This window comes from Pseudoliparis swirei, chromosome 13, assembly GCF_029220125.1.
Source record: "Pseudoliparis swirei isolate HS2019 ecotype Mariana Trench chromosome 13, NWPU_hadal_v1, whole genome shotgun sequence".
Lineage (NCBI taxonomy): Eukaryota > Metazoa > Chordata > Actinopteri > Perciformes > Liparidae > Pseudoliparis > Pseudoliparis swirei.
Window position 1 is genome coordinate 6,363,405 of NC_079400.1, and position 15,974 is coordinate 6,379,378.

Genomic DNA, 15,974 nt, shown 5'->3' on the forward strand with positions numbered 1-15,974 from the left:
TTATGGCTCGCTGGAGCTGATTCTTGTTCTATTATTTTAAAAATAAATCGCTCAAGAAACAGGAATATGACCACTGTCTTGTTTTGTAGACTGTTTCTGATGAGCACTTGACAGCAGGGACAAATGTATTGCGTTTCCTGTGGCTGCTTCACAGTAAAAGTCACTGTGGTGAACGCTTTAATGTGAAGCAGCTGCAGTAGGGAGTGTTGGGTTTGCGTTAGAAGAAACTTAATCTCAATCCAACACGGGATTGGCAGACTTCGCCACAACCAAAAAATTGTAACACTGGGGTTTGATTTTGTTTAAATCTCAAAAAAGTAAGCGTCTTTGTCTCCCACACAAGCATTAGATATGTTTCCTGCAACAAGAAAATATACTTAATTTAACTTTAAAGTTAATTAGGTCCTCTTGTGTTGAAAAATGCTTCAAGTAACAGTCGTCAATTTCAATAATCTAAATAAATACTTGTTATAAATGCAGAATACAAATGGAAAATGATGCCTTGTCTATAAAGTTTCCATTTAAATAAATGAAATAAATTGTAAAAGGCATCAAGCGAGAACCAAAGCAAGCTACTGAGGGTGGAATTACCCTTTACAATATCTGGGGAGTAGACCAGAAACATCTGGATATAGGCTCGCATGGGGCTACGATGTACCACAAAGCTCAGGGATAACAAAGCGAGCAGGAGCCCTATGACCTGTCAAATATGCCACTTCCTTCTTCAGAGGCCCCAGGGGCCGCGGCCCCATCTCATCATGTAAATCACAAGCATGTAACACAAGCAGGAAAGAGAAGAGCAGTATCCACTGTGGCTCAGAGTGGATTCATTCGCCATATTGCCCAGGGAGAAGTCATCCATCACGTTGCGTGAGATCACACGCACTGTTGACCAAAGATCAGAATCTAATCTCCAGGAAGTCGGGCAGCAGGAGTCCAGAGGAACCTGACCGTGACCCGGCCGAGGAGCCGCCGGGTCAAATTATCAACACAGCCTTTGGACACTCTCGCTGCTGCGGAGGGTGGCGAGAGAAATGTGGCCTCTGCCCTGGATTCATATCTGATGCTCAGCTGGGAACTCAGATGGAGTCCCAGTTCAGAGCTACGTCTTATCTTTTATTCATCATTTTAATTTCACTGGCAGCCTCCCACAGCCTGGGCTCCTTCTGAGGTGGATAAGTGCTTATGATTGTGTGATTAAAAAGCGCAGGAAACAATGACTGCTCCTTAAATTATTGATTGCGGTAATGGATATGTTATGAAGCAGAACTCTTACAATGATGCTAAATTGGGACTTAAAAAGCGAATGTAGGGATGAGAGGAAAGGTGAAAGGTCATGTGTATTTTACATCAAATTATGAATGAACAATTGTAATAAAATAAGTGCATTTCCAAGACAATAAACAATTAAGGATTCATTGTGTGAAATGAAAAGGAGCTTCAGGTTTGAGGGGCATATGTAAAACAGTGCTGTGTTCGCACAGCAGCTTCCGATGAATAATGTATCAGCACCAACTTGGATGTGATGTGTCTGTAACTTATTATCTAACTTCAGAAAATGTGCACTCTGATAGAATTCAAATTTCCATATTTTTCCTGCTACCATTGGAGATGTGAAATTATTTTTGTTATAAGATCCTCCAGCCACTTCAATTCAATTTCTTCATTTAATTGTGTGTCTAGTCAGTGGCCAGATGTTCGTATTTGTGTGTCTTTTGTGTCTCGGTCATAATCTTTGTTTGTGAAATATGAATCTGTATCGCTGGCGGATTTTCAGATGTGGGTTGAAATTGAAGACAGGAGTTCAATAATGCTGATTGACTAAGGGAAATTATGTTTATGTAAATTGTCGGGGGGGGGAGGCTAAGCGAACGAGAAATCGTAAAATCCCACTTCGATTCTCCGGCGCTCAGTGTTGCGTAGGAGGACTGGATGTTTTTGAGATTTATGAAGTATGTGCCAATCGTTTCCGCGTCCCCTAAAGGTCCTTTTCTCGTGATTTTAAATTGCCAATAATGTGGGTGGCAGCCTGAAACATTTATATCGAGCACCATTAACAACTCGGCATCAGACGTGTTTTCCTAGGAGGTGGCTCAAAAACAACGCTTCCCACAAACAGCCCGACGAATCAGCGAAAGTGTCGATTCTTTATTGAAAGTGTCATTCAAGAACAATTGAGATGAAACCATCGATGCTAGAAGTTGCTCCTTTACCTTCTCTCACTCTACCTCCACCTGCTCCCCTCCTCGCTCTCTTTATGAGACTTGGTAGTCTCTCTACCTGTGGACTAAAGTTCAATCCACTGTTAATCTTCCTTTTTGAGCAGCAGAGCTGGGGGTGTGGGGGGAAGCGGTTGGTAATTAATCCAATGGAAATGTTAACTGTTTCCAGTGGAATCCCTCTGAGCCCACAGTGCAGCATAAATGGCTCGGATCCAAATCGGCATACAGAAAACTTTGGGGGAAAACCATAACTTGTAGAAATAAGACAGAAATGCTGTGGTTAGAACTTCCAGGGCTATAGTTACCAATAAAACAATACTGCAGTTATAATGTATTTTTTCATCAACATGTTGTTTTGCCCGTTGACACTCTGATCATCGGACACATCTGTGAATACTATTCTATTCTCTGGAATCGCACTGCACTTAAAGTCAGTAAACCGCCACTAAAAATGTGCCTTTTATGCCACATCTGTAGAACATCTAAATAAAGTATGTACCTCGGTAAACTTAATGGGGCTATCATAAGAGCCAATAAAGGCGAGAAATTGGAAACATAGATCTAAATGCTCTGGATGTGTGTTTCCAACGGAAGCTGAGAACAGAAGAGGAGCCAAAAAACATCAAACATGAGAAAAAAAGCATCTCATTTAGTTTCTGCTTCTCTATTCTGTTTCCATGTTGTGACCCCTTAGATTCATCTGGCAGCCCACAGGTGGTACTGACCCCCCATGTTGAAAACCACTTCGCAAACGCATTTAGAAACTTGTGGGAAAAGTGTTCTTAGCTCAAAGGCGATGCAGGTACGACTTCTTCTGATTGGTTTTTCGGAAGGCTTTGCGAAAGCTTTCTAACGCAAAGAGGAAGATAGTGAATGAAATGGAGAAACGAAAGTAATCAGAGAGGTTTTCATTTGACAGTGCTGTCATTATTCCCAATGACTTATTATACAGGGGATCCAGCTCGGGAAATTCAATTAAATCATGAGTTAATTGTTTTAAATCGATCACACTTAAGGATAATTAACAAACAGTTTACAGCTTGTTAGCATTCAACTGTCTGATCTATGAAATGCTCTGAAGTACGTGTGACTACTGCACGTGATGCTTGAGGTCAACACAACGGTTTGTGCGATGAATTTGTAATGTGTAGAGGTGTCGGGATTCTTTCATTTATCATTGACTCATGTTCCTCACATTAATCAGAATGAAGAGGACACTCGGGATGTTTCGTGTTGTTTCTAATTCATTGCTCTCAGTAGACCGATATATTTAGTGGCCGAGCAGACAGAAGATGATGATGATGATGACGGGACCGAGGGGTCGCATAAGCTGAAGTCCAAGCTGGACGGCCAAGTAACTAAGAGGAGCTCATTTATTAAATCAAATGAGACTTGAGCTAAACTTTCTTTCCACTTGAGCTGTGCCTCTGCTTTTTCTCGACATCGAACAAATGTGTTTACTCGAGACAAAAGCTGGAGGAAAACCTCGAGCATCTCCCAAACAAACTACACAGACTACATTTGTATCTGTGACTATATGTGATGAGGAGGAGAAGCGCCACAGCACTGTGATGTTGTCTGAGTGCCTTCCCGCTCGGTCTTGCTCCCTTCTTTCCTGAGGTTCTGCGGGAAACGTGTAGGAATCCTGTGCAGTAGCATTTCACACTTAGTTAGTCTCATCTCTTAACCGCGCTAGGCCTCCTGCCAGATATGGGATATGGGATTGAGTGTGAGTCTATGACTGCCAATAAAACGTGTGAATTAACTAAACGTAGGCTCTGACTGAGTCGGCTGGCTTACTGCTCCTCGCTCGGGAGTGGGCATGATGCAAACTGTTTTAAGGAGGCTACACAAGGGCATCCCAGTGGATTCATAATATTAACTTGGCCTGTGGATTTTCAATTTATAAGTTGGTGCGTTTTATCTTCTCCCCGCTGCATTATACATGCCACAATAACGAAGACCTGGACAAATTCTCCGGTCTTAACGGACAGGCTGGCAGGTTAATTCCCCAAATTAAGGGCGCAAATTAAAAAGGTGCCCTCTTTAACGCGGAGGATTAATTGAAAGGCATCTTCATTTTTTAGGGTTGCCAATATGTTCCACCTCTCTCAATGAAGGATCCCCCGCGCTGTAATTTGAGTGAGAGGTTTAGCATAAATCACAATAATACAGCTGCCCCTGTTCAGTATGCTCTGAAAGTAGCAACACAAAACAAGAAAACAGTTCAATCACGGCTCCACCTGCTTGGCCACGTCCTGATAAATGGGGGAAGGGTGATAGATGTTCTTACGACAACAGTCCATCCATCTTGCAAAGTGTACCAAAAGAAAACCTCTCTGGTTTGCCAGAGCTTCATACTGGCAGCAGCTGCCTGCACATATATAAAACTCCAGCTCCAAATGAACTTGGCAGGAATACTCTCACGAAATGAAAGCTGCAGCGATGAAAATAACATTTGTACAAATTCCCCGTGACCCGGGGCCAGGTCGGAGTGCGCCTCCTCGCTGCCGAAGGCCGGAGAAATGCAAACAGGTGTGTCTGACGTCTGACATTTCGAGGCTGTGGTAAACGGAACTCAGCGTTGACCTTTGAACTCAAAGCGACGTGCAGCTAGGTGGCAAGTGCATGCAAGTTTTTGTGTCTAGTCTGAACTAGTATTTTGCCTTCTTGCTGTGGTTAAATTTGCCCGGGGGGGGGGAGCTGCTGCATGCACTTACAATCCCCGACTAAACTGTACGTCCGGCTACAATATTTGGAGTTGGTATAATATGTAGTAAATATACGTTTAACTTGTCTGCGGTTCAGTGATGCAATGAAATGATCAGGAGCAATCTCAGTGGTTTGTATGTCATTCAAACAAAGTAATCCCACAGTGTCGTGAGACACGGCTGTGATGGTGAAAGGCTTCACAGAGGCTCATTTAAAAGGAGTTGCTGAAGGTAATTGAAAAATGAACACATCTCTCCACGGCGCTGTACATTGTTGAGGAGGTCCCCACAGCTGTGGGCTGAGGCCCATTAGAGGGACATCTGGAAGACAGACACCAGATACTGTCTACAAACACACACATGAACAGACACACACACGCACACACTAATTCTGGGTCCTGCTAACTTAAGGGATTCCATGGCAACACATGAGGGCATCCATGATCAAAGGGCACCCTAAATATAGATTTTAAAAAACGGAAACATTGTTCATTGTTGTTTTAAAATCAATAATACAGAAATGTGGATTCTCTCTGTAATTTTTATTTTTTATTTCATCAACAGCTAATCTGCCTATTCTCCCCATTTTTCTTTTCTTCTTATGAGAAGCTTTTATGAGCGAAACATGCTTCATTTACCAACATGCCAATCGTTACAAAATCAATTCATATGTACTTTTTCTGATCTGTCGTTAACTAAAACTTTTCGGTGATGGTTGGGAAAAGATGAAGGTCAGAAGGCTGAAAGAAACGAACTTTAACTGTTGGTAGGAATTCCAATCACGCTTCTGACACCCGACCGTCTATCCAACCTCGTCCCTTATGAACCGTCTTGCAGCAGGAACACCTTTGGGGCATGTGAGAGTGAATATCAGTTTTAATTAGAGGTTGTCAAAGTCTTACACGGCTGTTTGTTAAGATGTGAGTTATGACTGAGAAGGAATATGAATTTGGATGCAAATTGCAGCAATTGGGTGCTAATGGTTTTAAAGTAATTGGCCTTCACCTCAAGCAGCATATTTATGATGAACCTCACGTCTCTCCCACCGTGCCTCCTCTTCATCTCTCCTGCACCTCCCTGGGGAGGGAGGCCTCAAAACCTGCTCCTCTAAAGAAATACAAATTCAAAAAAGAACAAATTCTGCGAAAAGCCGAAAGCAATTTAGCTTAATTATTATTGTTTTCCACCCATTTTAATGCTAATTATGATGAGATAAGACCACTTGTATATTTTAGAAAACAGGATTTTGTTTTACATAATTATAAATACAATTTTTCTCTGCAGAAGTAATATCATCCACACACCGCACAGTCCCAAAACAAAACCCGAGCTGGAAAAGCTGTTCTCATGCACTGTACTACAGCACAACTGCGTGCAGATGGTGAGGGAAATAGAAGCCAGTTTGGTTTCCCATGCATCATCAATACAAACCATGACAAGCCCCCCCCCCACACACACACACACACACACTCCACACCCCCACCCCCACCCTTCCCAACTTTGCAGCAGCACACAGCAACTCTTGGGTGCCAGATTTACCTTCTTACTCAGCATCTCAAACTCCGGCGCAGTCTCTCGTGTTATTGCAGAAAAGTGTCCTATAGGTATGCAAGTCAAACATTGTGTTGCAATTATTGCTTACTATACAACATTATTTGTCTTATTGTCCAATATTATGCACCACCCGACAACACAAAGTCCTTGTATGTCCAACATAATTGCAATAAATGGTTCTTATTCTGTATCTGAAAAGATAAACACTGTGAACCGTGAAAATATATCATGCTTGCGTCTGAATGAGTCCAGAAAGTGTATGTGATTTGAATTCATAGGCAGATGTTTTTGTGTGATTCTTCTGACTTAAGTACTGCATATAATGACAGTCAGCCCGCTTAAAATGAGTCTTAAAGACTCTAAACCTTAGAGTCAAGGACAAGACCAGATTGAAGCATGCTAGATGCCTCTTGTGAACTTGAGCCAATAACACAGCAGGAAGAAGAAGAAAAAGATACAAACTTCTGTGCGAGTCATTCACGTGGTCGAGCAGATGAATGTCTGTCAGCATGTTAGCGTAATCACAGCCAGCTCATCGATCACCATGACAAATAGCCTCGGACCGCCGCTCAAGTCAGACGGCATCTTCTGGAGTGGTTGCTCCTTCACAGCCACATAAATCCCGCCCGCTGATCCACTGCTCCCCATCCAGAACACATGACATAACTTCACCGGTCTTCTGCACGCGCCATTATTTTCAAAGTCCAACTTCTGCACTTGAGCAGAGTCGGAAAGGCAGCCGGATGCCGTCTCCCTGACAGAACATCATTCAGTCTAAAACTGGAGCCTGCTGTCACGGAGACGTCTGCTCACAAAGACAGCAGCCTGTCTGTGAAACAGTTACATGCAAGAAAGGGTTACTGGTGAAGGGAGTGAAGCTGAAGATGGCATTTTACGAGCTGACATGTTTTGATAGGCGGCTGAGCGGCTCGACGCAACTTTAAATAGACACACGGAACAAAACAGCATCTGACAGTCGGTTTGTTAATGTTGAGGCAAAGACTCAATCTGCATAATGATGAAGACAGATTCGCGGGCGAGTAGTTTGCATTTGCGCGTTCCCACGCCCCTGTGGTGTGGAAAGGCCTTTTACATCATATTTGAAGGACAGTCAGATGAACCTGTTATTTGCTCCTAAAAGAGAGGTCAAATGCTTCATTTGAGAAACACAGAATGCCGCTTCAGGCTCTCAGGCTGAAAAAGGAGATGTATCCAACAGAAAGGGGAGGGGGGGGGGGGGGAGATGTTGGAGTTATCAGAGCAAGGCGGGAATATGTGAGTCACTGGGAGAACAAGGGAATCGCAGGGTACCTGAAGGACTGGTCAGAGGTTTTGGGGATGAGACATTGAGGTTACGGGACAGCCGGATGTCCCGTTTAGTGCAAAATGTCCCGGACAAGCAGACAAAGTGAAGCAAAAGGAAGTTGGCAGCAAGTCGGGGCCGCACAGTGTTTATCATTGCTTCGGGTTTCTAGGTGGTTTACATGAATCAAAACGCAGCCAGCGCTTTGAGGAAATTGGAATCTCTTTCCAAAAGGGGCACATTTCTGTTCGTTTTGAAAAATTAAAACTGTACGAAAAAACAAGAGCGACAGTCTGTTACATCTGACAGTGAGCAGTGGATGACAGTACAACTCACGGGAAAGTACTTACTCAGATCCATGAATGTCTAAGAGAAGCACAAAGTTCACTAAGTGCATGTTTGGCAAAAATGACACAAAAACACACTACGGTCACAACATTGGAACAAATATGGCCATCCAAATCCCGGAAGCACCGCCCCAAAAGTACAAAAGATAAAGCTCTGAAGTAGCACACATTTCAAGGACTCCCACTAATCCAGTCTGTTGTTCTACATTTGTGTAAACACAAAAGTGTATCACTGTCGCTGTCTAATGACCTCTGTGCAACAGCCTTGCTGCACGTTTACTTCCTCATTCTCCCCAGCTTGCATGATGAAGTGACTTTTAAAAGGCCATTTAAATTGAATTCCCCAAGGTCCCCTCAGCCATTCCGATTAAATTCCCTTCACAAATCCGAAGATTTCAATAACAAAGGCATTCCCTCTTTGTCTGTATACAGCGATGATTAGTCCACAGCTGGTCCATGACTGAAAGAGCATCACTGGAATCTCAAATGAAAACCAACGATGGAAAAATGTGAATCTAAAAGCTGCATTTCCCGCTGGGATCACATTTATAATCAAAGTCTGGCTGAAAGACGAGGAACATCTCGCCTTCTCCTAATAGAGGAATCATGACATCCTGTAATTCAGTCATATTCCTGTGTCTCTTTATTAAGTTACACAAATTCCTGTTTCACATGCAGATTTGATGACGCGTGACAGCGCGATTCATTGTTTATTTTACTCCCTAATGCCTCATCAGACGCGACGTTAACGCATGCATCTAAATCATAAGCGAGCGGCCGGAAATATTACAGCGCAACTTATTCCGGCGGAGTAATTCATCAAAGTGCTTCAGTCACTCCACTGAAACCCGCGGTGGGAACAACCAAACTGCCAGTCGCGGCATTTAAATCATCCTAATCATCCATCCCACTCCTGTACCCTAATACAGCGCAACCGGAATGATATTACGCGCGACGCCTCCGTCTCCAAGCTTCCCGCGCAGACCGCGTGTCCACACGTTCACTGTGAAACGTACATGCTTTAAGTGCTGTTTAGTGCCACACGTATAATTATTATTTTCATTAGTATTGTGTTCTTCTCATTTTAATAACATATTACTGGTTTAGTCAAATGTCAAAGAAAGGTGTTCTGGTTCTCTCCATGAAGTTAAAAGTCCAAGAGAAGCTGCAGAGCCACAGTGCATGGATGCTATTCTTGATAAATGACTCGGACATTTAAATTAGACTCTAATCGAGTAGCAGCTCCAGGGCTACTGCTCTTGAAGACTTGTGCATGTGCATCCCATCTGCCTGCTTTCCCTTCCATTATAACCCTGTGCTGGCAATCAGTGCGTAATTCAAAGACCGAGAACAGTAGTTAAAGCCCCCTTTTGTGCTCCTGCGCACATTAACTCGTGGAACTTTGCCCGGGGAGCTGCTGCATGCACTTACAATCCCGACTAAACTGTCGTCCGGCTACAATATTTGGAGTTGGTATAATATGTAGTAAATATCGTTTAACTTGTCTGCGGTTCAGTGATGCAATGAAATGATCAGGAGCAATCTCAGTGGTTTGTATGTCATTCAAACAAAGTAATCCCACAGTGTCGTGAGACACGGCTGTGATGGTGAAAGGCTTCACAGAGGCTCATTTAAAAGGAGTTGCTGAAGGTAATTGAAAAATGAACACATCTCTCCACGGCGCTGTACATTGTTGAGGAGGTCCCCACAGCTGTGGGCTGAGGCCCATTAGAGGGACATCTGGAAGACAGACACCAGATACTGTCTACAAACACACATGAACAGACACACACACACACACACAAATTATGGGTCCTGCTAACTTAAGGGATTCCATGGCAACACATGAGGGCATCCATGATCAAAGGGCACCCTAAATATAGATTTTTAAAAACGGAAACATTGTTCATTGTTGTTTTAAAATCAATAATACAGAAATGTGGATTCTCTCTGTAATTTTTATTTTTTATTTCATCAACAGCTAATCTGCCTATTCTCCCCATTTTTCTTTTCTTCTTATGAGAAGCTTTTATGAGCGAAACATGCTTCATTTACCAACATGCCAATCGTTACAAAATCAATTCATATGTACTTTTTCTGATCTGTCGTTAACTAAAACTTTTCGGTGATGGTTGGGAAAAGATGAAGGTCAGAAGGCTGAAAGAAACGAACTTTAACTGTTGGTAGGAATTCCAATCACGCTTCTGACACCCGACCGTCTATCCAACCTCGTCCCTTATGAACCGTCTTGCAGCAGGAACACCTTTGGGGCATGTGAGAGTGAATATCAGTTTTAATTAGAGGTTGTCAAAGTCTTACACGGCTGTTTGTTAAGATGTGAGTTATGACTGAGAAGGAATATGAATTTGGATGCAAATTGCAGCAATTGGGTGCTAATGGTTTTAAAGTAATTGGCCTTCACCTCAAGCAGCATATTTATGATGAACCTCACGTCTCTCCCACCGTGCCTCCTCTTCATCTCTCCTGCACCTCCCTGGGGAGGGAGGCCTCAAAACCTGCTCCTCTAAAGAAATACAAATTCTGTGAAAAGCCAAAAGCAATTTAGCTTAATTATTATTGTTTTCCACCCATTTTAATGCTAATTATGATGAGATAAGACCACTTGTATATTTTAGTAAACAGGATTTTGTTTTACATAATTATAAATACAATTTTTCTCTGCAGAAGTAACATCATCCCCACACCGCACAGTCCCAAAACAAAACCCGAGCTGGAAAAGCTGTTCTCATTCGCTGGACTACAGCACAACTGCGTGCAGATGGTGAGGGAAATAGAAGCCAGTTTGGTTTCCCATGCATCATTAATACAAACCATGACAAGCCCCCCCCCCCCCCACCCACACACACACACACACACTCCCCACCCTTCCCAACTTGGCAGCAGCACACAGCAACTCTTGGGTGCCAGATTTACCTTCTTACTCAGCATCTCAAACTCCGGCGCAGTCTCTCGTGTTATTGCAGAAAAGTGCCCTCTAGGTATGTAAGTCAAACATTGTGTTGCAATTATTGCTTACTATACAACATTATTTGTCTTATTGTTCAATATTATGCACCACCCGACAACACAAAGTCCTTGTATGTCCAACATAATTGCAATAAATGGTTCTTATTCTGTATCTGAAAAGATAAACACTGTGAACCGTGAAAATATATCATGCTTGCGTCTGAATGAGTCCAGAAAGTGTATGTGATTTGAATTCATAGGCAGATGTTTTTGTGTGATTCTTCTGACTTAAGTACTGCATATAATGACAGTCAGCCCGCTTAAAATGAGTCTTAAAGACTCTAAACCTTAGAGTCAAGGACAAGACCAGATTGAAGCATGCTAGATGCCTCTTGTGAACTTGAGCCAATAACACAGCAGGAAGAAGAAGAAAAATATACAAACTTCTGTGCGAGTCATTCACGTGGTCGAGCAGATGAATGTCTGTCAGCATGTTAGCGTAATCACAGCCAGCTCATCGATCACCATGACAAATAGCCTCGGACCGCCGCTCAAGTCAGACGGCATCTTCTGGAGTGGTTGCTCCTTCACAGCCACATAAATCCCGCCCGCTGATCCACTGCTCCCCATCCAGAACACATGACATAACTTCACCGGTCTTCTGCACGCGCCATTATTTTCAAAGTCCAACTTCTGCACTTGAGCAGAGTCGGAAAGGCAGCCGGATGCCGTCTCCCTGACAGAACATCATTCAGTCTAAAACTGGAGCCTGCTGTCACGGAGACGTCTGCTCACAAAGACAGCAGCCTGTCTGTGAAACAGTTACATGCAAGAAAGGGTTACTGGTGAAGGGAGTGAAGCTGAAGATGGCATTTTTACGAGCTGACATGTTTTGATAGGCGGCTGAGCGGCTCGGGACGCAACTTTAAATAGACACACGGAACAAAACAGCATCTGACAGTCGGTTTGTTAATGTTGAGGCAAAGACTCAATCTGCATAATGATGAAGACAGATTCGCGGGCGAGTAGTTTGCATTTGCGCGTTCCCACGCCCCTGTGGTGTGGAAAGGCCTTTTACATCATATTTGAAGGACAGTCAGATGAACCTGTTATTTGCTCCTAAAAGAGAGGTCAAATGCTTCATTTGAGAAACACAGAATGCCGCTTCAGGCTCTCAGGCTGAAAAAGGAGATGTATCCAACAGAAAGGGGAGGGGGAGATGTTGGCGTTATCAGAGCAAGGCGGGGAATATGTGAGTCACTGGGAGAACAAGGAATCGAGGGTACCTGAAGGACTGGTCAGAGGTTTTGGGGATGAGACATTGAGGTTACGGGACAGCCGGATGTCCCGTTTAGTGCAAAATGTCCCGGACAAGCAGACAAAGTGAAGCAAAAGGAAGTTGGCAGCAAGTCGGGGCCGCACAGTGTTTATCATTGCTTCGGGTTTCTAGGTGGTTTACATGAATCAAAACGCAGCCAGCGCTTTGAGGAAATTGGAATCTCTTTCCAAAAGGGGCACATTTCTGTTCGTTTTGAAAAATTAAAACTGTACGAAAAAACAAGAGCGGCAGTCTGTTACATCTGACAGTGAGCAGTGGATGACAGTACAACTCACGGGAAAGTACTTACTCAGATCCATGAATGTCTAAGAGAAGCACAAAGTTCACTAAGTGCATGTTTGGCAAAAATGACACAAAAACACACTACGGTCACAACATTGGAACAAATATGGCCATCCAAATCCCGGAAGCACCGCCCCAAAAGTACAAAAGATATAGCTCTGAAGTAGCACACATTTCAAGGACTCCCACTAATCCAGTCTGTTGTTCTACATTTGTGTAAACACGAAAGTGTATCACTGTCGCTGTCTAATGACCTCTGTGCAACAGCCTTGCTGCACGTTTGCTTCCTCATTCTCCCCAGCTTGCATGATGAAGTGACTTTTAAAAGGCCATTTAAATTGAATTCCCCAAGGTCCCCTCAGCCATTCCGATTGAATTCCCTTCACAAATCCGAAGATTTCAATAACAAAGGCATTCCCTCTTTGTCTGTATACAGCGATGATTAGTCCACAGCTGGTCCATGACTGAAAGAGCATCACTGGAATCTCAAATGAAAACCAACGATGGAAAAATGTGAATCTAAAAGCTGCATTTCCCGCTGGGATCACATTTATAATCAAAGTCTGGCTGAAAGACGAGGAACATCTCGCCTTCTCCTAATAGAGGAATCATGACATCCTGTAATTCAGTCATATTCCTGTGTCTCTTTATTAAGTTACACAAATTCCTGTTTCACATGCAGATTTGATGACGCGTGACAGCGCGATTCATTGTTTATTTTACTCCCTAATGCCTCATCAGACGCGACGTTAACGCATGCATCTAAATCATAAGCGAGCGGCCGGAAATATTACAGCGCAACTTATTCCGGGCGGAGTAATTCATCAAAGTGCTTCAGTCACTCCACTGAAACCCGCGGTGGGAACAACCAAACTGCCAGTCGCGGCATTTAAATCATCCTAATCATCCATCCCACTCCTGTACCCTAATACAGCGCAACCGGAATGATATTACGCGCGACGCCTCCGTCTCCAAGCTTCCCGCGCAGACCGCGTGTCCACACGTTCACTGTGAAACGTACATGCTTTAAGTGCTGTTTAGTGCCACACGTATAATTATTATTTTCATTAGTATTGTGTTCTTCTCATTTTAATAACATATTACTGGTTTAGTCAAATGTCAAAGAAAGGTGTTCTGGTTCTCTCCATGAAGTTAAAAGTCCAAGAGAAGCTGCAGAGCCACAGTGCATGGATGCTATTCTTGATAAATGACTCGGACATTTAAATTAGACTCTAATCGAGTAGCAGCTCCAGGGCTACTGCTCTTGAAGACTTGTGCATGTGCATCCCATCTGCCTGCTTTCCCTTCCATTATAACCCTGTGCTGGCAATCAGTGCGTAATTCAAAGACCGAGAACAGTAGTTAAAGCCCCCTTTTGTGCTCCTGCGCACATTAACTCGTGGAACTTGAAAGTAATGAGGGGAACTGAGAGGACGTTAACGTGATGTGATGCTCCCCGAGGGCATGCCTTAACCATTAAACCAAAACTTATCAACCTCATGAATCCATACTGCATCGGCGTAGGCCTATGTAGGCGGTTAAGTCTCGTGATGTATTTTCAACGAGTCTTCCGAGAGACCCCTGCCTTAAATGTAAGAGGCAATTAGGGATGGTGTGCCGTGAACTGTGGGACGTTTAATTAGCAGGTGCTTTAATGGCTGCTCGGGTCCTGAACACACCATACTTCATCGCATAATGATCTGGACATCGGGATCTATATGAGACGCGTCTGTGTGCGTGAGTGCGTGCGTGCGTGTGTGTGTGTGTGTGTGTGTGTGTGTGTGTGTGTGTGTGTGTGTGTGTGTGTGTGTGTGTGTGTGTGTGTGTGTGTGTGTGTGTGTGTGTGTGTGTGTGTGTGCGTGCGTGGGTGTGTGTGTGTGTGTGTGTGTGTGTTTGTGTGTGTGTGCAGCCAGGCACCTAAAACTCTTTATTTGCTTATGTTTCTGCCCGCAACATTTCTCTCTCGTACACACATGATGATCCATTCAGCATTCCCTAGTCGGCCAGTCGTTCGCCCCGCGGCGGCACGCGGTCTGTTTCCGTGTCTCCGGTATCCGACAAAGAAAAGAGAGGACCATTCCGTCCGTCTCGAGGCTTCCCCTGCTCTCATTGGTCAGTGGGAGATCCTTTTGTTTTGGCTCTCAGGGCAGAAGAGCCGAGCCACGCACCTCATGCAAAGAAGCCCCGGAAAAAATAAATCGCAAAGAAAACGCGTGAACATATCAGATCCATGCTCTAAAAGCTGTCCCTCGCTGGAGACTGTGATTAGTTTTTTGTTTTTTTTAGACAGTCGATCAAATTGACATTATTATTGATGCGTTATGATATTCTTCCACATGCGAGTGTCTCCACGCCGTCAACTCCTCACGCAGCGGCTCTTCTCCCACTTCCAAGCAAACTGAGTCAACTCTGGACTCAGATTAGAATACATAGTGACCCATTCATTCTCTACGGGCGGCGGGCGCCTCTCCGCTGAAAGGAGCCCGTTATATTGGCGATGTCTCCGGTTGTATACAGGGCGCGCAGTCAAATCACACCCCCAGCCCCCCCAAACAAAAATTTTAACAAACTTTTTTTCTCCATTTCGGCACACACTCGCTTACGAGACTGAAAAACCCCGGGGACATGAACTTCACCGGCTCGGAGCTGACACAACAAACAACAAACAAACAACAAATAAGAATTTTGAAATGAAAAATTCATGTTCAGAAATCATAATACACAAGGATAAACATGTGAAACAGAGACATATATGTGTGAAATAAATAAAAACCTACCATGAGTTTCTTCTTGCAGCGCTCACGCGACCACCCGGATCAGACAACTTCTCATTGCCGGCTCCTATATTTCCATTCCGGTCACCAGTCACGGGATAAATGGCATTATTTGTAAATCCGTGTAATTATTATTTCTTTCCTCGGCTGTGCGGTTCCACCTGAACAAGTTGTGGACTATCTGCGCGGTGACAGCCGCTCTCTCCCTCCTGCTTCTCTCTCTCTCTCTCTCTCTCTCTCTCTCTCTCTCTCTCTCTCTCTCTCTCTCTCTCTCTCTCTCTCTCTCTCTCTCTCTCTCTCTCTCTCTCTCTCTCTCTCTCTCTCTCTCTCTCATGGTGAGGGGCAGCAACAATGGGAGGGCGCAGGGGTCCCCGAATAAGAACTATGACACCATTCATACAATGAATTTTTTTTTTTTTTTTAAAGTGCAATCTTTCAATAGCTCTGCTGTGAGCACCGCACATGAAATTACATT

The 15,974-nt window shown here is 43.8% G+C and overlaps 1 protein-coding gene across 2 annotated transcripts in view; it reads right to left on the reverse strand.

Moving 5' to 3' along the window:
* LOC130204095 (carbohydrate sulfotransferase 15-like) overlaps positions 1-15,679 on the reverse strand; it is a 42,214-nt gene extending 26,535 nt beyond the window's left edge. The window contains exons 1-2 of one of the 2 annotated variants that reach the window (XM_056430610.1): positions 15,503-15,679; positions 6,473-6,531 (exon numbers count right to left, since the gene is read on the reverse strand). The gene's annotated coding sequence lies outside the window, so the exon portion shown is untranslated. The remainder of the gene's footprint in view (positions 1-6,472; positions 6,532-15,502) is intronic. The other variant, XM_056430609.1, reaches the window with a different exon arrangement.
* Between the last annotated feature and the right edge of the window lie 295 nt (positions 15,680-15,974).